We start from the raw sequence: 23,840 nt of genomic DNA, 5'->3' as shown, positions 1-23,840 counted from the left end.
TAGATCATACCTTTATAGAGCTTTTGATCTACATCCTTACCTTTTTCATATAAATCGAGTTTGGTGGATGGACTCATTGGTGTGGAAATTGATTTCAGCTTTAGCATATCGAATTTCTTAAGCATATCATAAGTATATCTTTCTTGGTTGATGAAGATTCCTTCCTCACTTTGTTTGATTTGAAGACTAAAGAAGTATTTCAACTCTCTTATCATGCTCATCTCAAATTCACCTTGCATTTCCTTTGTAAAGTTCTTGCATAAAGCTTTATTAGTTGCACCAAATACAATATCATCCACATATATTTACACAACAATTAAATCATTTAGATATCTCTTAATGAACAATGTAGTATCGATGCTGCCTCTATCATATCCTTTTTCAACTAGAAATTTTGAAAGCCTGTCATACCAAGCTTTAGGAGCTTGTTTCAATCCATACAATGCTTTGTGAAGCTTAAAAGCATGACCAGATTTTCCAAAATCTTCAAAACCATGTGGTTGTTCTACAAAAACTTCCTATTGAATTAATCCATTTAAGAATGCACTTTTTACATCGATTTAGTACAACTTAAAATTCATGAAGCATGTAAAAGCTAGCAACAACCTTATGGCTTCAATCCTAGCTACGGGAGCAAAGGTTTCATTATAATCTATTCCTTCTTCTTGGTTGTATCCTTTTGCTACTAGCCTAGCTTTGTTTCTAACTACATTTCCTTGCTCATCTACTTTATTTCTAAATACCCATTTAGTACCAAGAATAGGATGATTTGAAGGTCTAGGTACCAATGACCATACATGATTCCTAGTGAATTGATCAAGTTCTTCTTGCATGGCCACTATCCAACTTTCCTCCTTTTCAGCTTCTTCAAAGTTTTTAGGTTCAATTTGAGATATAAAAGCTGAAAACTCACAAGTTTCTCTAGTTGCTTTCCTAGTTCTAACTCCTTGTGAAATGTCACCTATTATTTGCTCTTGTGGGTGATCTCTTACAAATCTCCAACTCCTTGGTAGATCACCATGCTGATTTTCTGCTATTTGTAGATTTTCTAGAAATGGAGTTTCATTTTCTCTTCTAGATGAGCTTTCTTCATTATTTTTATTGTTCTCTAAGCTCATTTCCTCCATTTGTTTTTCTAGGATTTCTATATCATCATCATCATCATGAATTTCTTTTTGTAAAGCATTTGACTCATCAAAAACTACATAGACCGATTCTTCAATGGTTAGGGTCATTTTGTTAAAAACTCTATAGGCCTTTGAGTTTAATGCATATCTTAAAAATATTGCTTCATCACTATTTGCATCAAACTTCCTTAGGGGTTGTTTTCCATTGTTCAATACAAAGCATTTACAGCCAAAACTCCTAAGGTGAGAAATATTTGGTTTCCTACCTTTGTAAAGTTCATATGGAGTCTTTGAAATCAAGGGTCTTATTGAGACTCAATTAAGAATATAAGTTGTTGTATTTACTGCCTCAGCCCAAAGATATTTAGGTAGGTTGTTCTCACATAACATGGTCCTAGCCATTTCTTTTAATGTTCTGTTTTTCCTCTCTACAACTCCATTTTGCTGGGGTGTTCTAGGTGCAGAAAGATTGTGATCCAACCCCTTTTCATTGCAAAATTTTTCAAACTCATCATTCTCAAATTTTCCTCCATGATCACTCCTTATGCTAACTATGGCTAGTCTTTTTTTATTTTCTACTTTCTTACAATAACTTAAGAATGCTTGTAGAGCATCATTCTTATGAGCAAGGAAGTATACCCAAGTATATCTAGAATAGTCATCAACTATTACAAAGCCATAAGATTTACCTCCTAAGCTAGTTGTGCTTATTGGACCAAATAGATCAATGTGCAACAATTCAAGAGGTCTAGATGTTGACACTATTTTCTTAGTCTTAAAGGGTGTTCTAACTTGTTTTCCTAGTTCGCAAGCATCACATATTCTATCATTTTCAAATTTCAATTCTGGCAGTCCAGCAACAAGATTTTTCTTTATTAATTTAGACATAGTATGCATGCTCACATGTCCTAATCTCCTATGCCATAACCAGCTATCATTCTCAATATTTTCAACAAGACATACTTCATTATTCACATTAAGGTCTTCAAGAAAAATTACATACATGTTCTTCAACCTTTTTCCTATAAATGAGATTTTATTTGTACTCATATCAATCACTTCACACTTAGTTGAATCAAAACATACTTTAAATCCTTTATCACATAATTGACTAATACTTAGTAGATTATGCTTTAAGCCTTTAACTAGCAATACATGACTAATTTGAGTTTGGGAACTTTTACCAACCGTACCTATACCATGGATTCTACCTTTTGAATCATCTCCAAAGGATACGGTTCCTCCATTTCTCTTATCCAATTGAGCAAACAACATTTCATGTCCTGTCATGTTTGTTGATTGTTTCTCAGCAATAAGGGTAATTAAAGCCATCAAATAGAGGTGGTCTGTTTGTTGATTGTCTCTCAACAACTATGGTTTTTTGTTGAGCCATTTGGATATTCCTAAAGGATATTAAGCCTTAAAAATAGGGAACCAGCTTTGATACTAACTGTTGGTCCCGTTAATATGTGCTAGAAGGGGGGTGAATAGCACAATTTGGCTCTTGACAAGGTGTGGAACTAATTTCAGAACTCAAGAAAATAAAAACAGAGTATAAGATGTACAACAATTTAGAGTGGTTTAATCCAAGACCTACATTCACTACCTTGATTATCCAACCAAGGATTTTCCCAACAATTCATTAAGAATCTGGTGAAATTCACAAACTTTCACAAAGCTTTTACAATGGCTTTTTGCAGGCTCAACCAAAACTTTTACACTAGTTTTTCACGAGCTAAACTAAAACCCAAAGTGGTTTTCCAAGGCTCAACCATAACCTATAACATTCAAGCTTTCCCAAGCTTGAACAACCCCTTAGAGTGACTCCCTCACTCTAAGTATACAAGAAGAGAGGTTAAAAAGAGTAACTATGATCATAAGTTGATCTGAATGGTACAAGATTGAGTGCTAAATACAATGGCAAAGAGTAGGTGTTTAAGTGCAGACAAGTGTAGTGAAGCTTTTCTGGTTTTTCAATTTTCTACAACTCAAATATCATTCAAGGCTTTTAAAAAACTTGTTTCTCATTGTTGAAAGACCCTTTTATACTTGGAGATGCAACTCTGATGGCAATTTGACAGTTTATGGCCATTGGAAATAGTTGAGGATGAGTTTTAGCCGTTAATCTGTCTTGTAGTGCTCTGGTTCAAATTGTAGACAAAGAGCTCTTAGTAGACTAACTTGGTTGACTAAGTTGATTCTGTTTCTGATTTGTAGATTCTGGCAGAGGGCACTTAGTCGACTGACTTGGTTGACTAAGTTGGTTTTGTTTCTCAAACTCTTCAGCCCACCATATCTCCAATTTGAAATTTGGTCAACCAATGTTTTTCTTTATTTCACCAACAAGCTTCCTCCTTGTTATTCAATTACATCTTGTTGATTTTATCCCTCTTTTTCTTTCAAAAATACTCTTTGAAGAGTTAAGAAATTAACTTCATATATTAATTTCTTGCACACTCAAATAAAGGTATTAGGCACAAATAAATGGGAATGTTTTATTATCATAAAAAACTAATGGAGCCAACATCTTTTAGTATTTTGGATTATCTTACGCATCATCATAGCTCCCGGGTGACCTAGATGATCATGCCACAAGCCAAACTCATTGGGATTTACTAGTCTCTAAGACATGGTAGCGTAGACTTTAATAGCTATAATAGGGACATAATACAATCCCTTAGTTGAAGCTTCCAACTTCTCATGGATGGTCTTTTGGCCCATCTTATAAGAGGTGATACATAGAAATTCTTTATTTTGCTCATCAATTGTCTCAAGATGGTACCCATTACGATGTACATCTTTGTAACTAAGTAGATTCCTTTTCAATCTACTACTCAACAATGCATGGTCAATATACAAAGTGGTGGCATTTGGTAGAATTATTGTGGCATTCCCTGAGCCATCAATAATCCCAACGACACCTAATATTTTATGGACATTTTCCTTACATAATGTCATACTCGAGAAAAAGTGTTTAACACGAAGAATGGTATGTGTCATTGCACTATCAAGCAAATAGACATCTTTCTTTTTGTTGATGGTTCCTATTTGGACTTATATTGACAACTTCAGGAGTAACTTGTATTAACAACTTCAGGTGTCAAAATTTCAGAAATCAATTATGGGATAATAATTTTATTTAGAATAATCAAGCAAAAGTAATACATTGAAAATAACATTAAAATTCTTAGATCTTAAGTCTGAGCTGACTTCCACCAATATGATGCCTTTCCAGGGTCCTTGAAAAAATCAGAGACATCCAATGATGTTTTTGCTTCTACAGGAGCAGAAGGAGTCACTTCAACAGAGGTATTATTAGCCTCGACATTGGTCATAGCATTTTTAATGGCATGAGTTTCAATTCGCCTGCCCTTATCTTTTAAGGATGCTTGAAATAAATCAATAAAATGCTTTGGTGCACGACAGGTACACGACCAGTGTCTAGTCATGCCACAATGATAGCAAATACTTTCGTAATGCTCCTTCTTAGGCTTCTGGCCCTTGTCATGAATCAAGCCAAGATTATTTTGCCTAGGGCATTTATATCTTCTGCCACCCTTTCGTGGGTTATGCACTAGCCTGTGCTCACAGCCCTTAAATCGGCTAGTACTTTTACCAAAGCTAGCATTTGCTTCAAGCAATGCTTTTGAGCCAGTAGGTCTAAGATCATGATTTTTGAGCAATAGTTCATTAGTCTGCTCAGCAGTTAGGAGGACGAAAATCAACTCCGAGTACGTCTTAAATTGATGCTACTGGTATTACTGCTGCAATACAATATTTGCAGCATAAAAATTAGAGAAAATTTTCTCTAATAGCTTTGATTCAGTGAGCTTAACACCACATAACTCCAGCCGTGAAACTATATCAAATAAGGCTGAGTTATAATCAGACACTGATTTGAAGTCTTGTAGCTTGAGATGTTGCCAATCATATTGTGCTTGAGGGAGAATAGCAGTCTTGGTATGATCATACCTCTCTCTCAATCTTGTCCATAGTATCTTAGGATCTCGAATGAATAAATATTGAGTCTTCAGGCTCTCATGCAAATGACGATGAATGAAAATCAAAACATTCTATTTATCTATGTCATTTGTGTTTCTGTTTATAATAATTGTATTAACAAGACCTTGCCCTTAAAGATGCATCTCAACATCGAGGCATGAGGACAGATAATTGATTCCACTCACTTCTAGGATGTGGAACTTGGGCTTTTCAATATTCGCCATAAAACTGCATACAAAAAAAATTGGACCCTTAGATTGGGGTTCTCAAAGGTCTATCATCACTTCAGGGGTACAATCTATCACCATTTCAGGGGGACAAAGATATATTCTAAATCTGTAATCAGCTTTAGTCTGACTAAACCACACAAAAAAAACTAAAAATCTAATTAAAAAAAATACCTTCTCATTACCTTTAGAGACTCGTGCTGATAACGTGATATAAAATATAAAGAAAGATATATTGAGAAAACAATTGAGAGAAGAATTTAGAGGAGAATTGAGAAAAAACTTATGGTTTATTTCTCATGAGAGAAGAACTTCTGGTTCATTTCTCATTATTTTTTATTATTATTGATTGTCTATTTTTCATCAAATACAAAGCCCTATTTATAAGGTTACATAGATGTCGATATTGATGAACCATAATAAATGTATACATTGATTATGAATGGAACTTGAAGGGTTGGGAGATTCAATGGACAAACTCATTTATTCATAACAGGTGTGTTAATTTTAGTAATTAACAATAAGGATTAATTCAATTCTCTGTGGGATTGACACTCTACTCATCTCTATATTATCTTTGCGATACGTATACTTGCATGGGTAAAAAATTGAACAACAAGTTTTTATTGCCGTTGCCAGGGAATTAATTTTTAGTTTTTTTTTAATGCTGGAAGTTCTCATAGGACCCAGCTATTCGGTTATATTTTATTAATTAAAATGAAATTACAAAGAAGAGGGAAGCCTAAACTATACCTCCAGCATTACATGAGATAGATAAAATAAATTAAGAAATTCTCCTAATAAAGACATTACTTTCCCAACATAATGGTTTAAAATCCATTTGGAGAGTAATAGCAGTTTAATACAAGAATCTACGAAAAATTATATAAACATAAATTAGGAGTACTACTCCTTTACATTTACTTAAAACAAACGTAAGGTAAATTTAATTTATCTAGTCTAAGGGTTCCCCGTAGCTCATCTTGTGTTGTGAAAATACATGAAGGTTTTGGTGCTTATGTCCAACATTAGATAGATAGTCAGCAGCTTGATTTCCTTCCCTATAAATATGAGAGATGCGAAAAGACATGCCAGATAAACACTTTCGAATAGATTCCAACAGGTAATGAATTTTAGAATAACCTTTTTGACCTTCCTGTATCTTTTGTATCACCACTTTGGCATCCATCTCTATCCATACATAAGACACATTATATTCAATGCATAGTAGTAAGCCTCTATGTAACACTATTAACTCCGCCTGCAATGAATTATGTGGACCAAGATTTTCAGAAATACCAAAACTTAAATTACCTGTATGGTGTCTTAGGACTCCTCCACCAGTAGCATTCTAGAAATCATCTTCGACACTACGATCGACATTCAACTTTAGTTCACCTATCAATGGTTTCGTCCAATAAATAATTTTAGGGGATACCTAGTTCTCAAGTTTAAAGTGATATCCCCAATGTATAGCAATATCCATATCCCTTTTCCATTGCCATTTACATAACAAGTTACCCTGAAAAAGCTGTCTCAACATTTTCATAATACGCCAAATTACTCGATCAGGGTACATGTTCACTTCCCTATGTTTTGCATCATTTCTTTCAACCTAAAGGAACCAAAAAATGAATAATGGTAGTAATATCCAGATATGACCGAATTTAGTGTAATCACCTGAGTAGTACCAAGCATTGAGAACATGTATAACATTTTGAGGATTAGTAACATAGATTTGAAAGAATTTTGTAAAATAATTCCAAACCTGTTGTGCCACTGGACTCCCCCACAAAACATGCATTATTAATTCCTCTGATTGGCAACAAAGGTACTTGGATGCTAAGTGAAAGCCTCTAGTTTTCATCCTTAACTCCACAAGGACTTAATTATGCGCCAAGCACCATAAAAAGAAAGACACAGTAAGTGGCATACTCTTGTGGCAAATTAACTTAAACATTAGATTTGTAGGTTGTCTTTGTCTGAGTAGTTCCCATTCACTCTTAGTAGTAAATTCTCCATTTGGTGTAAGGGCCTAATATGCGATATCTTCCTTGCTACTGTTAATAGGAATCCTTAAAATTTCATCAACAATGGCTTCTGGTACAACAGCTTTTAGCTTATCCACATCCCTTTCATTATTATGAAAGAAATGATTAACATTAATCATGGAGTGAGTATATGAACGGAAAGATTTTACCAGTGGTTCATCTCCCATCCAAGCATCATACCAGAAAAATAATTCCCCTTTGCCTATCCTCCATTGTATTTGCTGTCCGGATGAGTCTCTGCCATTAATCATTCGTTTCCATGTCAAAGAATCTTGCAGCTTGGTAGTGACTATGTGAGGAATTTTTCTAGTGTAATATTTGGCTCTCATATATAGTGTCCATAAGCTTCTGCATGTTTGAAATCGCCACCAAAGCTTAGCAGTAAAGGCTTTAAAAACATCTTGCAACCTACGAATGTCTAGTCCTCTTTCTAAACTCGAGAAGATAATTTTATTCCAAAATGTTAATGGATCCGTTTGTTGTCCGTGGAGTTTCCCCATAGAAAACTGTTGAAAAGTCTGCCTATTTTTTCTATAATGCTCACCGGGGGCTAAGTACTTGCAACAGGTAAATGGTAATGATAGAATGCTCCGTAATAGAGTAATACGGGCACCGGGAGAAAGAATTTTGTTTTCCCAACTTGTGATATGATCACGAATTTTATTAAGAAGTGAATCAAAAACATTACCTTCTTAGGACCTTTATGAAGGGGGCACCCAAATAGGTAATTGGCAAGGTTTTATGCTGAAATCCCATGGTTTGAAAGATAATGTGCCTTCTGAAACCAGCTATAGTTTGAGATGTGACAAAGCAACTTTTATCATGATTTACTTTCTGTCCCAAGATCTGCTCATACTCTTGTAAAAAAGCAAGTATTTTCTCAAAAACTAATTTACTTCCATTAGTAAAAATCATAATATCATCCGTAAAAGCAAGATGGCTTATATTCATGTTAATATAATACCAAACATTCTTAATTTTAATATAGACTTTTCTTTTCTTTAATTTTTCAGGTACTTTTGGTCATTATATGCGAAGAGCTTGAAATTTGAAAATTGTTCCTTTTGATCCGAAAATTGAAAAGACTTTCGAAGACTTCGGAGGAAAAATAAAAAAGTTTATGCACCAAGTAAAACAATGGTTGATCAACAAGAAGAAGAGACCAAGCCTTTGAGGGATTATGTTGTCCCATGAGTACAAAATTTCCACTCTAGTGTCCGAAGACCTCTTATTCAAGCCAACAACTTTGAAATTAAGCCATTAATCATTTAGATGATTTAGATTGCTGTTCAGTTTGGGGATTTGCCTATTGATGATCTGAATTCTCATATTGTAAATTTCCTGAAAATCTGTGATACATTCAAGGCTAATGGTGTTACTGATGATGCCATAAGATTGAGGCTTTTCCCTTTTTCATTGAGAGATAAAGCAAAGAGTTGGTTAAATTTGCTTCCTATTACTTCCATTAATACTTGGGATGATTTGGCTCAAAAATTCTTAACAAAATTCTTCCCACCTGCAAAGTTAGCGAAGATGCTGAATGATATCACTTTTTTCATGCAATTTGTTTCTGAATCACTATATGAGGCTTGAGAGAGGTATAAGGATTTGATAAGAAGGTGTCCTCACCATGGATTACCTAAGTGGCTACAAGTTCAGACTTTTTATAGTAGTTTGCTAGGACCTTTTAGAACTACCATTAATGCTGCTGCAGGAGGTGCACTCATGAGTAAATCCATTGATAAGGCTTATGATTTGCTTGAAGAGATAGCTTCTAATAATTATTGATGGTCATCTGAAAGATTGGGTATAAGAAAAATTACTGGAATTCATGAATTAGATGTGATAAACACTGTTTCTACACAATTGGCTTCTCTCGCAAAGAAAATAGATAAATTGAGTGTTAATGCTATTCAGAACTCCTTTATGACATGTGAATTTTGTGGGGAAGGACATTCCAATCACAATTGTCCCAACTATTTTGAGTCTTGTCAATTTGTTGGAAATAGGCAATAGAACAATCCCTATTCCAACACTTATAATCCGGTTGGAGGAATCATCCTTATTTTTCATGGAATAACAACCAAGAGTCTTCATCAGTAGCTAAGTCAAGCTTGTCTCCTAGATTTCCATCTAGAGCCCCTATGCTAGAAAAAAAGCCTTCAATGGAAAATATGTTCATGCAGTTCATGACAAAGACTGATACATTCATGATAAAGATTGATGCATTCATAACAAAAATCGATGCATTTATGATAAGGACTGATGCCTCCATTCAAAATCAAGTAGCTTTAATTAAAAATCTTGAGACATAAGTGGCCCAACTTGCTAGTGCTTTAAATACTAGACCTCATGGTACCTTACCAAGTGATACTGAAACTAACCTAAGAAGAGAAGGTAAGGAACATTGTTTGGCAATCACTGTCTGCAATGGAAAAGAGGTACGTAAAAAGGTAAGTGATTAAGCTTTAAAATTTGAGATTTCAATTGAATTTGATGAAAAAGAAATTGAAAAAATTACTGAAACAGAAATTGTGGTTGAAAAATCTGTTGAAAATTCAAAAGAAAAATCACAATTAAAATCTGCTCCCATATGTCCACCACCTTTTCCTCAATGTTTTCAAAAGCAAAAACTTGACAAACAATTCCAGAGATTTCTTAAGGTATTTAAAAAGCTGCACATTAATATTCCTTTTACAGACGCTTTAGAACAAATGCTAAGTTATCTTATACTCTTGAAAGATATCTTGACCAAAAAGAGGAAATTGGAAGATTTTGAGACAATTGCACTTATTGAGGAGTGCAATGCTATAATCCAGAATAAGTTTTCACCAAAGCTTAAAGATCCAAGGAGTTTTTCTATTTCTTGCATTATTGGTAGTTTTAAAATTTCAAAAGCTTTGTGCTATTTGGGTGGTAGTGTTTCAATAATACCTTTATCTGTTGCCAAAAAATTTCAAAAGATACAACCCACTCAGTTACCTTGCAATTATCAGATAGAACAATCAGGTACCCAGTTGGGATTATAGAGGATGTTTTGCTTAAAGTTGGGCATTTATTCATTTCGATGGACTTATGCTAGAGATTGAAGATGATGTTGAAATTTATCTTATTTTGGGAAGACCATTCTTAGCTACAGTTGGAGCAATTATTGATGTGAAGAATGGCAAAATAACTTTCAGAGTTTGAGAAGAGGAAGTGGTATTTAATTTGTTCAATGCAACTCAGTATCCCTATATAAATAGTTGCTATAAAGTGGGTTTAGTTAATGAAGGTAAAGGTAAGCCTAGTCCACCACCTTCAACGGAGTAGGCACCAATTCTTGAGACAAAACCACCACCACTTTTCAATCACCTTGATTTTGTGGTTGTACAGTGCGTAGTATTTTCTAATTCACAACTCCATCTTTTGCCATGGAATCTTAGACCATATTGGGGGAACACCTTTAAGGTGGTAAAGATTCATCCTTATGATGTTATCGAGATTTATATTGGGCTTACTAGAGCAGTCAAGATAAATAAAGAAAGTCTCAAGCTGTATAAAGTAGTGCACAAAGGGGTGCCATAGTCAAGCTAATGACTATAAAGAAGAGTTTCTTGGGAAGCAACCTAAGCACTCTAACTTACTTTCTTTTATTTATTTTATTTATTTAATTATTAAATTAATAACACTCTTTTTTATTTGTGTAGGTACATGTCAAAAAAGGTTTCAAGAAATTTTTTTAAAAAATAAAAAAAAATATTTCGATAAAAATTTTTAAAAAACAAAAAAAGGGTGGTAAGCCACGGCTTCTACTATAGGAAGCTGCATATTTTTGGACATAAAATAACATGAGCCGTGACTTACTAGGCTCGAAGCCTTAGCTCAGTTAAAAAAAAAAAAAAGACTCTTGTTGATCATACATGGGGTAAGTCGTCCCCCACTCTGAAGTTGGCTGCCAACAATTGGTAGCCCACTACCCACTACCCTCCATTGGGTTGCTGACATTGGGCAGCCCACTAACCAAACCCAATCCCCCCCTTTTTATTTGGGTAGCCCACTACCCACTACCTTCCATTGGGTTGCCAACATTGGGCAGCCCACTAACAAAACCTAATCCCCCCCTTTTTATTTGGGCAGCCCACTACCCCATAAACCCCCCTTGTTGTGGGCTGTCCACTCCCCATAACCCTTTCCCTTTTTTTTTTTTTAGGGCTGCCCATTACCTAATAAAACTCCTTTTCTTTATTTTCTTTTTAGTATTTTTTTCTACATTAATCTTTATTATTTTCTTTTTGTAGTAAAAAAAATTCCTAGAAATGAGAACGAGGAAGATGACAATAGAAACCAGAAGGAGGGCTAGCACTTCTCCAAGATTCATCCAATCATTAAGGGAGTATTCTTTACCTTTTCTTTATTTTTTAACATTGAGGACAATGTTTAGTTTAAGTTTGGGTGGGGGGATGAATTTATTTTTCTAGTGATGAATATTCTGTGGAAGTTTTAGATTTAATTTTATTTGCATGCGTATTTATAAATAATTTAGTATTAGTTGGTAAATGAATATATTTCTTGTTTGAATTTTAAGAATCTAGAGTAAAGTTGTGCCAAAATTTTCGATGATTTCTCTATCCAATGATTATAACTAGTTGTCTTGAATTTTTAACTTTTGGTGAATATGGTTTTTGCTTAGATTCATGCTAAATGCTTTTGTTAAGTATCATTGTTAGGACGTGATTTTCATAATTTTGAGTACTATATCTTTTATTTTGAATTATTATGAATATCTAGAGTTGCATTGATATAAAATTTTTAGATTATGCCATGAATTCTAGAATTTGCTTAATTTTCTCACAAGGTGAAATCCTAGACAATACTTTGTTAGGGATATGATTTAGGCCATTTTTGGACCTTTTGAGGCTAAAAAGCCTACCTTGTTAAATTTTATCCCTAGTATACCCTTTTGAGCCTAATTTCCCTTTTCTTTACTTAACTATATAATAAGTGAGCATAGCATTAAAATTAAATTTTCAATTTTGCAACCCTCACTCCTAAGCATGTATATTGTTTTAGGAAATTTAAATTGAGCTAAATGTTGAAAAAGGTAGAAAGGTGATGTTGATGTGAAATAAAAAAAGAGTTCAAAATTTGAAAAGTAAACCCATTATTTACAATACAAAGAAAATAAGTTTGGGAATGTGAAATTGTGAAAAAAAATGTGTTGAAAGAAAAAAAAAAGAAAAAAAAAGTTCAAATGTGGACGAAAAAGTGTACTTGGAGAAGGAGAATAGAGCTCTATAGATAGGTCCTAGAATAATTATGTGCTTAGGATGATTTGAGCTACATTAATAGCCTTTATCATACTATGACCCTAGCCATACATTACAACCCTATTAAAGTCCTATTGATCCCTAACTTTGTATTAGTCTACATTAGTGGAGAGAGAGAGATGAAAAGTAAACATATGAAGTTCTAGTACTAATTTGAAATTTGTGTTGGCATAAACTCATCTGGATGTCATGATATTCTTGGTAAAGGACTTCACATACACACACGCACGAAAATCCATTCGATAATGTGCTTGCAATGGAATTGAAACATGAATTTGAATGAGGACTATATTTTTCCTTTGATTAATGATTTCTAGACATACTTTTGAAGAAATTATAGGAAATCATTAAGTTGGTGCACTTTAACTCTAGTAGTTGTAGTAGTAGTAGTAGTAATAGTAGTAGTAACTATATTTATTTTAGTTTTCATTAACTGAATTTGATTTTCGTAAGTTAGGTTCTTTTCCATATTTTGCTTGAGGACTAACAAAATATTAAGTTTGGGGGTTTGATAACTCTATGATATAGAGTTATTTGGGCTTAATTTTGATAGTAATTTAGCTTAGTTCTTGCCTCAATGCATAAAAATTAGTAAATTTTATTTAATTATTTTTAATTGAGTCAATCTAGTCATAGTTAATTTTATCCTTAATTTGGTGTTAATGTGCTTAAGATAGGTTGTTATTGATTTATTTGTGCTTTTGTAGGTGTTTGATGAAAGAAGAATTTTAATAGAAGAAAGAAAGCAGTTTTGAGGTGTAGACTTCCATTGCACATGTTTTGGTATTTCAACTATAACTTTCTCTACAAAGCTCCAAATGAAGCGATTCGTGACCATTGGAAAGATAAGAGAAAAATATACAACTTTCATGCTTATCACTTCACCTAGTTCGGCTTGGAAGATGGTCAAAAATCTTGTCGAAATTGACATACTGCAGTAGTCCTAAAGCAATTATGATTTTTGTTAATTAATTAGCAAGGCTAACTTCTTTCTTTACCCAACTTGGCCTAACTTCAAAGCCCTATAAAAACAACCTTTCAAAGAACTTTTTAAAAGAAAAAAAAAATAGAGCAAAACACCAGATTGGTAGCTGAGAGTCAAGCCACAAAGTTATTGAAGCTAAGAAGAATTTGAAGGAGATAAGGAGATTTGGAGATGAAGAATACAATTCTTGGGTTTTTCTATCTTTTTGTTATTTTCTTATTTTTCTTAGTTTGATTTGAATGTTTAAACTTTATTCAATGAAGATGTATGACTTGATCGGGAACTAAATTGTTAATCTAAGATTATGATTGAACTCAATATGTAGTCTGAATTATTTATCTCTCTTTTGATTATATTTGATAGATTGAAGTTGTTTATTTTATTTTGTTCTTAATGCTTCTAGTTGATTGGCCACTAATTAGATTGAATTGGAAACCTAGGTTAAACCTTGACGAAAGAGATTTAGGTAGACCTTGAACAAAATAGCGTATGATCGAATGCACTTAGTTGATTAGGTGATTTGATTTGCATATAGGGTAGACATACACCTATAAGCTATAAGTAGTCAAAATTAGAGCACAAACTTAATGAATCTTTCGTCAATATAATTTGCATAGACATATAGTAAATTAATTGGGAGAGGTATTTTTATGAGAAACTTGATAGAAACTTGTAAATAATTTAGAACTTTAGGTTAGGAACTTAATCCATTAAACTGAGTTAAAAGAGAGGGACAATATTCAGATGAAGTATTGAGGGATATCATAATCTTAGGTCTGGTAATTACTAGAAGTAATTTTGCTAATATATTAGTTTTAACTATTACTTTATTAGTTTTAATTTTTCTTTTTAATTTTAATTATTAGATAAATTAAGGTGTGTTAATTTTAGTAATTAATAATAAGGATTAATTAAATTTTTTGTAAGATCGACACTCTACTCATCTCTATATTATCTTTGCGATATGACTACTTGCGTGGGTAAGAAAATTGAACAACAACTAGCTATTCAAGCAAACAATTTTGAGATCAAGCCAGCTATCATCACCATGATTCAAACCTCAGTTCAGTTTGAAGGCCTTCCAAATGATGATCCCAATGGCCATATATCAAACTTCTTGGAGATTTGTGACACTTTCAAACATAATGGTGTCACAAATGATGCAATTCGTTTAAGGTTTTCTCCTTTCTTTTTAAGGGATAAAGCTAAAACATGGCTGAATGTGTTCCCTACTAGCTCAAAAATAACATGGGATGATCTTGCTCAGAAGTTCCTTGTTAAGTTCTTTCCTCCAACTAAGATAGCTAAAATGAGGAATGATAGTACATCATTTTTGCAGAAAGATTTTGAATCATTGTATGAAACTTAGGAAAGATACAAAGAATTACTTTGACATTGTCTTCATCATGATCTTCCAAAGTGGCTTCAGGTGATAACTTTCTACAATGATTTGAGTGGGCATGTTCAAAACACCATTGATGCTGTTGTAGGGAGGAGCTTTAATGCCTAAATCGATTGATGAGGCATTCGATTTGTTGGAAGAGATGGATGCAAACAATCACCAGTGGCCAACAGAGAAAGCAATGCATAGGAGAGTAGCTGGAATTCATAATGTAGATGCTTTTCAGCCCTACCTGCGAGGTAATAGCTTTAACAAAAACTCTTGAATCTTTTAGTACTAACTCTATGCAAAGTCCTTTTGTAGCTTATGAGTATGGTGGAGATAATCATGCAAGTCATCTGTGTCCAAACTCAACAGAAACAGTGCAATTTGTGGGGAATAAACAACATAATAACCCATTCTCCAACATTTACAACCTATGGTGGAGGAATCAACCCAATTTCTCTTGGGCTAACAATCAAGTGGCGTCATCAACTTGAAAACCAAATGCACTTTTGGAATTCCAACAGTAAGCCAAAGCACCTCTCTCAGAAAAGAAACTAGTTGTTGAAGATTTGCTAAGGCAATACATGACATAGAATGATAACATCATACAAAGGCAAATAGCTTTCATTGAGAGTGAAGTAGCATTAATTCGAAACCTTGAGTCTCAAATTGGTCAACTTGCCAATTTATTAAACAACCAACCTCAAGGAACATTGCCTATTGATACAGAGGTGAATCCTAGAGGAAAAGGTAAGGAGCAAGTTATGGTAATCACCTTGAGGAGCGAAAAAAGAGGTTGAAAATAGTGTTAAGCCAGCTAATCTTCAAGATAATCCTATTGAAAATAAAACAGTGATTGAGATAGATAATAAGCAAATCCAAGACAATGTAGCAAAGGCAACTTTACCACCACCACCCTTTCCTTCGAGCCTTTAGAAATAAAAGCTTGATAGGTAATTCCAAAAATTTCTAGAGGTATTTAAAAAGCTTCACATCAACATTCCTTTTACAAAAGCTCTAATGCAAATGCCATCATATGAGAAGTTTCTAAATGACATATTGATGAAAAAGAGGAAATTGAAGGATTTTGAGACAATTACACACACTGAGGAGTGTAGCACGATAATCTAAAACAAGTTTCCACCAAAGCTTAAAGACCTAGGGAGTTTTTCTATCCCTTGCTCAATTGGTAATTTTAATTTTTTGAAAGCTTTGTGTGATTTAGGTGCTAGTGTCTTAAAAATGCCTTTGTCTATTTCTAAGAGACTTGGACTGATGGAGATTCAACCTACTACAGGCACCTTGCAATTAGCAGATAGAAAAATGAAGCACCTCTGTGGGAGTATAGGGGATGTCTTACCTAAAGTGGGGAAATTATACATTCTAGTGGACTTCATAGTACTTGAAATGGAAGAGGCTCAAGAGGTTCTAATAATACTGGGATGTCCATTCTTGGCCACTGTAGGTCTTTAAGCTCATTGAAATATTTTCTTCCTTTTAGAGTCAAGTATAGCTCGTCTAGAGTTGACCCTCTAAGCTTTCTTCAATTTTTGTCAAGCATTTTGTCTTAGGTTCGAGTTTGATAGTGTTGTAGTCGATTCAAAACTAGTAACTTTGTCACATGAGCTTTCTTAACTTGAATCAAGCTTCGTGTTGTGGAGATTGATCTTTCTTCAACGGCTTAAGGTGAACTCTTCAGTTTGTGAACCTATCTTTCAAATACTTCAACATCTCAAACCTATATGTTAGGGAGGTCATAAAACATATTTTAAGTTCATTTAACACTCATATAAATAGCTTCTAGAGTTATTCAAGGATCACTCAAATAAGTTTAAGCAATTTTGATCATTTTGTCATTTTAAAAACAATGACCATTTTGAAGCTAACACAAGCAATTTGTGAGGCCCCAGCTTGATATAGGAGAATTAGCTAAAAATCCTTAGGTTAGCATGTAGATTTCATGTTTTGAACATTTAGAATAAGTTTTTAACATTGGAAAGTTTCATACTTTCAAGTTTTAGAATGACTTGCAAACTTTACTGTAAAAAAGAGTCTAATTAGACAAGTTTTCAATCTTAGTTTTTACCTATTGGAGTATATCTATCGATAAATTTAAAATATGTTGATAGATTTTACTCAAAAAGCTTATTTTTACATATTAGAGCAAATCTATCAACAAATGATGAAAATCTATCGATAGATTTTACCTAGAAAGATTTTTAAAGGGATTTTGATGAACTATTATCGATAGATTTCAAAATCTATCGATAAATGATGAAAGTCTATGGATAGATTTTACCTAGTAAGCTTTTTAAAAGGATTTTGATGACAAAGTATCGATAGATTTCAAAATCTATTGATACTTTATCAAATCTATCAATAAATGGCTTGAATCTATCGAAAGATTATGTCGATTTTTGAAAAATAAAAGGGGTAAAAAGGTATTTTAACACCTTAAAGTATAAGATGGTCACATTTTACGAGGGTTTTTCATTTTAGGCCACCTTTCCTTAGTTCACCCTCAACTCTAAGCTCTCTCAACCCATTTTTCATCCCAAATCATCATTTTGGAAGATTGGAAGCTTGGATTTGAGTTTTATGAAAAAATGTGATATTTTTCAACTTTCAAATGTTTGACTCATGAATTTTCAGCATTGAAAATATTGTTTTTATGCCCAAATTTTTTTTTGAATCCTAAAGCTTAAAGATTTTTGTAATTTATCTTAGCATCAAAGCTCACCAAAGTTAAGGTCAAAGGATTTATGGGTTTCTAAGCATTTTTTTGATTAAGTAGTAGTGGGTGTAAGTTGAAAAATTAATTTTAGATGAATCCAAGTAATTTCGAAAGAACATAGGATGATTATTTTGCAATTCCTAGTCTAAGTACTGATTACAATGATTGTTAAATCATTAGGAATGGTTGAAACTTCAAGAAATTTGCTAGAGTAGAGTTTTGGTTGTTGTTAGAAGTTGACTTTTGAAAGTGAGTGGGTACATATAACGACCTTCTCCTCGATCATTACCAACATTCGAGACTTGCGAGTGAACCCGCCAAATCTCGAACAAGCCTTGATTGAGGTTCCTGTTACTTAGTTCGAATATTTTAATGCGTATACGAGTCGACTTGTAATAGTACTGCCGATTACTTAAATCGAATAAAAGGTTGTCATTAAAACATAGAGACTAAATAACCATTGTCCAATTCTAGTAAATTTTAAGACAAATTCAAACACACTCAATAGTCATTACACTAACTTAAGGTTTTGGCAATACATTACAGATAACCTAATAATTTTTACAAGTTTAATTGTTTTACACAACACGATTACTATGCAGCAGAGCGACTCAAAATGGAAGTTTAAAAGGTGCCATTACCTATGTCACGGTGAATCGAAATAATGTCGGGGCAATACACTTGAGCTGATCACTTCTCTACATAAGGAAGATAAAGGGGGTGAGTCTCACAGACTCAGTGATCATCAGCTCCATGAGCATGGCATTGATGGGAAACAAGCTAAGGACAAAAGATTTGAACATCAAAATATAAGAGTATATGTAAACAATTTAGCTCAAAAGAGAGACTTGTGACTTACATGTAACCAAGAATTTTAATGAAAGATAATCATTTAAATCAAGTATCGAAACCAATACAAGTAAAGATTTCTACCATCGAAATCATTTAAGTAATTTACTTAAATCGAATCAGTATAATCCCGCATACTCCAGTAGAATCAAACATTACTAAAACTTATATGCAAGTTCGTAAATCATCTCGTCGTCGAGGGGTTTAAAAGAAAAAAATAAAACCATTGTATAAACAATGGAGCTACGGAACAACTTGTCATTCTCACCATGCAAAAGAATTTATGTTTAAAAACCCAAAGAGACATCACTCTTGAGTAGGTAATCATAGTAAATCACTCATGAACCCACTTCCATGTAATAATAATCCGGGAGGTCCTCCTTCATCAGATTCCCACAACCATGGCAGTCTCGACGATGTTGGTCAACATTAGAGAAATCAAGTGGTTGCAACCACGTATAACAACTTGTGGCCTAGCCACGTATATACTGTTGAGATGAGCCCTACAGCCAATTGGGATTGGTTGAGACTTGATTCCAATCATGCAACAGTATCATTCATGTTGAATGATTATAGGTTTTCCTTCATGAATAAGACATTAATTATAATGAGTTATAAGTCTAATTGGATGAAGTCCATGAGATTAATATGCCTTCCAAGGAAACTGTAATGGGTTGCAGTTATGAGATTCTTATGCATCAAAGCATAATCTCAAAATGTTCCTAGTCAATGTATCATTGAGACTGGACATCAATGATGCTTAGAGACTGGTATATTATATGTTCTTTACTTTGAAAGTAAGCAATCAATCTCATAGATTGAAGTATAGAGATACTTGAAACTAGAATATAGGTGCTTGCCTAAGAGAGCAAGTGCACTGAACATGACCTGTCATGAGAAGTGCATTTGGTAATACACTTTAGTGTCTATGCCACTTCTCATGTGTTAGTTGTGTAAATACTCCCTAGACTTGAGACACTAGGTTGTCTTATGTGTGGAGTGCTATGCTTTGTTTTCATCTCTACGAGTGCCTAACGAAGGATGCCAAAATAAGATGTTTTTGGGTATAGTATGAAGCATGTGAAGGCAAATAAGTGGTCAAGATAGGAATCATCACCTCAAGTGTTTTAGAGGACATGTCCTATCAGTTCTTCGTTAACATTAGCTTATTGAAGTCCTTGGGCAAGGCGACATGGAGATTATGAAAAAGGTTTCATAACTCTCTATAAAGCTAATGCCATAATTGCAGGAACAAATATGGAGGTCAATAAAAGTAGACATTGTATGAAGCTCTTATCATCTCTGGGATATATGATGAGGGAATGAATTACACTGATAGACTGTATATTGAAAGGTTGTCAAAAAACCCTTTGACTCTCTCAACAATTAGGTGGCCATGATGCATTGCTAGATGCCAATCTTGGTCTATGGAATTGATTATAAATTAAATTGATTGAAATTTATATTAATCAATTAAGTCATTAATCAATTCCATTGCCAACATGTTGGGAACCTAATGGGTCACACACAATGATTGCATTTGAATTAAATTGGAAGAGTGACGATTTAAGTTAGACTTAAATCACATGCTAGGTAATTAACTTCTATAAACTTAATTAAAAGAGTTTAATTAAGTTTTTGGCATAATTATAAATAGTTATAATTATAAGGCCTTGATTGCAAAATATAAAGAAAATTAATTTTGATTTTAATTTCCAAGGACTTAATTAAAAGAGTTTAATTAAGTAATGGGCCCAATATTATAATGTGTTATAATATTGAGGGCTTAATTACAAAATTTAAGTTATTTTAACCTAACTATATAAGTCACCTTTTAACTATTTTTCATATGAGAGTTTTTCACAATTGAAGAAAACGTAGTTTTTGTCAAAAAAAGAAAAACATTTTTTTTCATTGACACCACTCCTTTTGTGTGAAAGAGAAAATTGCTTATGAAGCAATTTTCAAGAGAGGTTCGGCTAAGATTGTGAAAAAAAAGAAAAGGACAATTGTTGTCCTCTTTGCTAGCACAAAGTATAGTTAAAAACTTCCTCATTTGTTGAAGGTTCAAGTGCAATCATGTGCACTACCATTGGAGGCCAAGCACTTGATTGGCTAGGGTTTTTGCTCCTTGTAGTGTTCGTGGGATTGCTTCAAAAAGTTCCATTGTGATTATGAAATTACTTGTCAAGGTAACTTTCTAAACAATAATTTATTTTGTGCTTTTATATGTTAAATATCACCAAGGTGATCCATGGGTGGAGGCATGTTTTTGTTGTTTAGTTATAAAGTTTTAATTTTCTTTTCGCTGCATATTTTGAGCATGCCATTCACAGCAAAACCCATCATATACATCAACGACAGTGGCCCTAGCCACGTCTAACAGCCGGTCGGTGACCCAAAGGGTCACACTATCCCGATATGACATTCAACCTACTGTTGGATCTCCCGGTTTGATAAAACCATTTAAAAATCAAGTTAAGTTCTCAAAAGCTCATTTCAAAACCACCCTTAAAATATTCAAATGGTAACATGATAAACCCCTTTATAAGACTTTATAATATAAAACCTTTGCATGAGGTTAAAATATCAATAAGCATGGTGAATATGTGATTTATCATGAATGAACGTAACACAAACTATAAGGCACATTTTGACATAAATCATAGAAAAACGCTTCTTTCCCAGTTTCAAAACCTTTTACATATGTAGTTAATGCATGCATATATACAAAACCTTTCTCAAAGCATGGCATTCACAAGCCTAACATTCTACCAATTCATGCTATCCATCCACAAATTGCATTTAAAGTAAACCAACACGTATATCGATATATAGTTATGAAAATTTTAAAATAAACACCCCCTACTCAACCTATAATAGCAGGACACTACGTCGCTATTGATTCAGGTGCGTATCTAGCTAATTCTACTTGCCGATCACCCGTTACCTATTTCGCATGCCACCATAGCACACTTTCCTTACTTGTACACTTCCTAGCAACCATTCAAACCCAATACATTTAATTAAACTCGAATACAGGCAGCACATCAATCAATAAATCCTTAGCCTAATTCATAGTTTTCATCAACATTATTCACAATCGTTTAACATACAATCCACATACTTTCAACCAACCAAAGCTAACACAACACAATGTAGTCACATTGCATGCTTACCTCTTTGTTTTAGCTTGAATTCCACACATAGTTCACCATTTCCTCACATCCTCGGTCACTATTGCTACCACAAGCATAGACAATTAATACACATCTCATTTCCCTTGTTTACTTGTGATTTCAACACTAAAACACTTACCCATTGCTTATCTAGCTTAAAATCACCATGCATTTCAAGATCCACCAACATGCATGCACCCGATTCTTGAATCCTTGAAGAATCTTGCTACCACAAGCAAAATTTCACAATATAATTGGTTCAAGAAGCATGCATTCAAACAAAATGATAATTTTTTTCCTTCCTCACCTTGGGATCTCTAAGCCGAACCCCTAAGGCCTCTTTAAACTCCAACAATGGCATGTGTGGGGAGGAAAACCTCTCGATTTTTCTCCAACTCCCCCAAACCTAAGCCTCCTTCTTTACTTTCCTTCTTTCTGCCTTCTCCTTTCTCCTTTCTTTCTTTCTCTTGTCTTATTTCTTTCAAACCGATTCTCTTTCTTTTTTCCTTTAACTTTTCCTCTCCTCTCGGGTGGACACTTCACAAAGCCATTTCTTCTTCATTTCCTTTCCAAATGGGCAGACTTCTCAAGGCAAACTCACTTGTTTGCTCTTTCTTTGGTATGGGTGGATATCAAAAGAAATGAGTTTGAAATGGTCTTGTGAAAGCCTTCGTTTCCTTTCCTTTTCTTTCATGGGCAGATTGCCTAAGCAAATGGCAACATTTCCTTTCATTTCATCCCAATTCACATTTCATTTCATCTCCTTTAATTTCCACTTGTCATTCCCTTATTCAGCCATTTTATTATCCAATAATGTTTCATGCACATTTCCTTTACCAATAGCCTTTGCCATCCCATGAACTAATAAGACTTCATGCATTTTTCCACTTTTGAATCCTATTTGACCTCCCTCTAAACCAATAGGATTTCATGCAACAAAATTATTCTTTCTTTTTCTTATTAAATCAAATCAAGTATAATGTTTATATCTTTTTCTTTAAATACCATGGGCTATCTTTGCCAAACCATGGTTTTCTTTCAAGTACATACTCTTTATTCTTTTTCTCTTTATCATCCTTCACATGGTGATGTCCCACATGTCCACCACTAACTTCTCCTTTTTGCATGCTATAATTTGCATGTAATAGTAAGTTCACATGCACATCTCATTATGCCACATAATCTAACTTTTTTTGGTTAGTTAATTTCCATTTAACTCCAAATATTGAAATCGTACATAAGTCCTCAAACTTTTCTTTATTTCCCATGTGTCCCTTTAAACTTTTCATCTTTTAGAATTTGGTCCTTCCAACATTTATTTAATTCCAATTTTCTTCTATTTTTCTTCCTTTACACTTGTACAAATAAGATATAAAATTTGCACTTCACCAAGGTGTCACCATAATATTTAAATATATACTTACCCGCTTTTGCTCAATTTAATAAAGGCATGTGGGCCCCACTAGTGTCATTTTTCTTCAAAATTCTTTCTTACATCTTCTCCCTCACTTAGATTAGTCATATAATCCTCCTCCATGACTAATCTCAATAATAGATAAAATATTAATATTTTAATATTATATTATTAATAAAAATATTATTTTATTCTAAAATATTCTTTTCATTAGTTACCACTCTTTGGCACTTAAATTTATGTTAATTGACCCTTCATCTCATCGATAAGGTCTTATTGGCTTCTATACGAGGGTATGAGGTGCTATAGTGCACCTCTTTAAAATACTTTATACAGCAAAGTTAAGCATGATTTATCGACTTGGTTGCCTTGCATGATTTGAATGCTATATTGGTTTCGATCAATCATGTTGTATGAAAATAAATATTTTCAATGAAGTCTTCAATCTAATATGTAGTAAATATCTCTATTATGTATTAGTTTTGAACAAGGGGGAATAAGCCCTTTCAAATGTTTTCGTTCAAAATTTCCTTAATAAGCTGTATGAAGCACGATTGCTGCATGGCTTGATAAATG

At 33.6% G+C, this 23,840-nt stretch overlaps 2 non-coding genes across 2 annotated transcripts; both read right to left on the bottom strand.

Annotated features, from left to right (window-relative positions):
- Positions 1-8,940: 8,940 nt before the first annotated feature.
- Positions 8,941-9,044, bottom strand: LOC148763609 (small nucleolar RNA R71). The gene has a single exon (XR_016025590.1). It is a non-coding gene; the product is annotated as a small nucleolar RNA R71 (small nucleolar RNA).
- A 5,963-nt stretch (positions 9,045-15,007) lies between these two features.
- LOC148763608 (small nucleolar RNA R71) lies at positions 15,008-15,114 on the bottom strand. The gene has a single exon (XR_016025591.1). It is a non-coding gene; the product is annotated as a small nucleolar RNA R71 (small nucleolar RNA).
- Positions 15,115-23,840: the final 8,726 nt, after the last annotated feature.

Source organism: Theobroma cacao, chromosome 3, assembly GCF_053813885.1.
Source record: "Theobroma cacao isolate CCN51 chromosome 3, ASM5381388v1, whole genome shotgun sequence".
Lineage (NCBI taxonomy): Eukaryota > Viridiplantae > Streptophyta > Magnoliopsida > Malvales > Malvaceae > Theobroma > Theobroma cacao.
Note: the sequence above shows the minus strand (reverse complement) of the source record. Positions and strands in the feature narration are given on the sequence as shown.